The sequence below is a fragment of the Alligator sinensis genome, unplaced genomic scaffold, assembly GCF_000455745.1.
Source record: "Alligator sinensis unplaced genomic scaffold, ASM45574v1 scaffold1102_1, whole genome shotgun sequence".
Classification (NCBI taxonomy): Eukaryota; Metazoa; Chordata; order Crocodylia; family Alligatoridae; genus Alligator; species Alligator sinensis.
The window spans coordinates 1,550,984-1,554,079 of NW_005842342.1; positions in this window are offsets into that span (position 1 = coordinate 1,550,984).

A 3,096-nucleotide genomic window follows, 5' to 3' on the forward strand; every position below is an offset into this window, starting at 1 on the left:
CAGTAGCATTAATAAGAGCTTGAACCAAAGCCCACTTATGTTAGCAGGGGCTTTTGCCTTAGATTTCATTGTACTTTGGATCAGGTCTTCATGTAGGCCTCAACTTCATAAGGTACTTAAGTGTGTACCTAAATTTAAGATGAAATCATTTGGACTACCTATGTGCTTGAGGGGGGCATGTGCTAAAGGACCTTGCTAAATGGGGTCTGACTCCATAGCCCAAAGATTTGGAGCCCATAAAGCAGTTCAGAAGCAGAACTGAGCCTGTGTCACTCAGATAACTAAAAAATGAGCTTGTTGCCAAAGGACGCTGGTGGCAGTCAGCCTCCTGCTGTTGCTGAAGCACTTGCTGCTGGCTTCCTCCCAGCTGTTGCTGAAGTCCAGAACTTCCTTGTCCTACTGCAAAAGCTACATGAATTCTTGCATTTGGTTTGTGACTTCTTAAGGGCAATGGTCCATGTATTAAATGGCATTTCATGCTGGCAGCACATTACCTTCATGTTCCAGGATCTGCACCAGCTACTAATAATAATAATAATAATCTAGTGTCAGCATGGGTTGTCATATTTCCAGTTCCAAAAAAGAGTACACCTGCTGGGGGGACACCTCAATCCCAACTCACTGCTCCCTGGCCCTGCCAGTGCCTCTCACTCCCAACCTGCAGACCCCTGGCCCTGATGGTGCCCCTCATTCCCAATCCACGGTCCTTTGCACCCCCCCTCCCAGGCTATCCTGGTGCTGCTCAGTCCCAACCTGCAGCCCCCCATGTCTGCTGCTACCCCTCACTCCTGACCCATAGACCCCTGGCCCTGCTAGTGCCCCTCACTCCTGACCCAGAGCCCCTCAACTCTGTCCAGCCATGCTACTGCCACTCACAACTGAGCCACAGCCCCCTGGCACTGCAAGTTCCCCACAATCCTGACCCACAGCTCCTGCCTTCCCCCAGGCCTGCCGGTGCCCCTCACTCACAACCTGCAGCTCCTGTGCCCCTCCCCCCCCCGCTGCTGGTGTCCCTCACTCACAACCTGCAGCCTCCTGCCCCCCAGTCCTGCTGGTGACCCTCACTCTTGACCTGCAGCCCCCTACTCCCCCCAGCCCTGCCAGAGAGGGCCCCCAGCTGCCCCTGTCCTGCCTGGGCCAGAGCGTGGTGGTCCTGATTCGTGTGGGTGATGGTGGAGTGATTCTGGCCCCAGCACAGGCTGGAGGGAAGAGGGAAGGTTTGAAGCACCCCCACATCCTGGGATGGAGCTGCCACCTTGCACCAGTTCAAAGCACCATCTCATGGACAAAGGGGTGAACTAAAAAAAATCTACAGCACTATCTGGTGGTAGCCCCTGCCCCCCTGCCCCTGCCCCCCTGCTGCAGCTCCAGTGCTGAGACAGCTACCCCCAGCACCGCCCCTACTTTCAATCACCCTCCCACTGCTTCGACCAGCGGAGCAGAGCAAAATCCCAGACATAGGTTCCTATTCAAAAAACTGGCTGGACAGAGATCTGGGACCTACAAAAGAGGACATGTCCAGGAAAACCCAGACGTATGGTAACCCTACGTTACACATGACCAGAATGAAAGCAGCAAGGTCCTTGGCCTTCACCTTCTGCATTGTGAGCAGAACAAGACTGATTGGCAGAGCCTTCTCTAAAAAAGCCCCTTAGCTCTTGTTTTTGCTTTGCTCCTTGCTCTGCCAGAGCCAGCTCTGTTAACTTGCAGGGCCCTCCTCTTCTTGCAAGTGCTTTGTGCCATGATGCATGGCAAAGAACTTGTGCCAGAACTTGAGGATGCTGGTATGGAGAAAAGGTAGTAGGCAGAATAGATTTGCGCTAACTAAATCAGAAGTGTATAGCATACATTTTTGCTAAATGGGGCTGTAAGTAGAGGGCTTACTTCATCAGAAGCTGTGAAGGGACTGTAAGAAGCTGAGTTGATAAAGCGAAAGCAGTGATTGGAATACAAAGGGCAGGGAATGGGTAAGAAAGGCAATGTGGGCCCGGCATGCGAGTTAGTGCAGGAGTTTGCGCAGGAGGGCATGTGGGAAGGCCCAAGGCCCTGCCAGTGAGCCTAAGGGTAGGTAGTCACAGCAGTAGCCAGACTACCAGCAGCACAATGTGGATGGGCACACACCACACCCCGAGGGTCCCCTTGAAGTCTGAGGCCTCCCCCTCTGGCACTTCTGAGGTCTCCACCCAGACGGAACCCATGGTTCCGGGCTCCATGCAGATGGAGCCTCTGGCTCTCGGCTGCGGGGGCTGCCTGGCATGTTTCCAGGCACATGGGACTGGGCGCATGGCCACCTCCCCTTGTGAGGTTTGCTCCACTTTGGAGTCTCTGGGGCGCCAGACAGAGGAGCTTCAGGCCACAGTCCAGAGACTGTGTGCCATCAGGGATGGCAAGCAGGAGATAGACTCCTACTGCCAGGCCTTTCACCCCCTGGAGGCTGAGGGTAGACCAAGTTTACCTGCCAGGACAAGGGAGGACTCAAGCATCTCCCATACTGTCCAGCCAGGGGGTTGGACCAAGGTGGTCAACGGCCCCAAGGCCTGCTGGACCAGGGTCCCCTCTCCTCTGGAGCTTTGCAACAGGTATGAACCTCTTGCAGCTCCAGTAGATCCTGCAGAGCTGCCAGCTCTTGCAGGCAACGGAGGCTCACTCACAGCTACTGTCCCTGCTCTCCTTAAGGCAGGGGGTGGGCAAAATATGGCCTGTGGGCTGGATTCGGCTGTGAAGCCATTCTATCTGGCCCGTGGAGCCCCTAAAAAAATTTAGAAAATTAAAATTTATCTGTCCTTGGTTCCTGTCAAAGATGACAGGAACTAAGGGCAACAGCAGGGCCCACCTGCCCCACCCCCCCAGCCGGAAGCCCCAGCAGGGGCTTCTGGCCTGGGACCACGTGGCTGCACCATGCCAGAGCCTCAGGTAAGGGGGGGGCGGGGGGCGGGAAGGAGCTGGTGTGGAGTGCAGGGGAAAAGCGGCCCCTCCCCCGCCCTGTGCCTGGAGCTCCCTGGTGTAGCCATTTGTATCCCATGTGGGGATGTCTTGAGCAGGCACAGGCAGCCCAATGTGGGCTGCGAGTGGCTGCAGTGCAGGGTCCTGGCCATG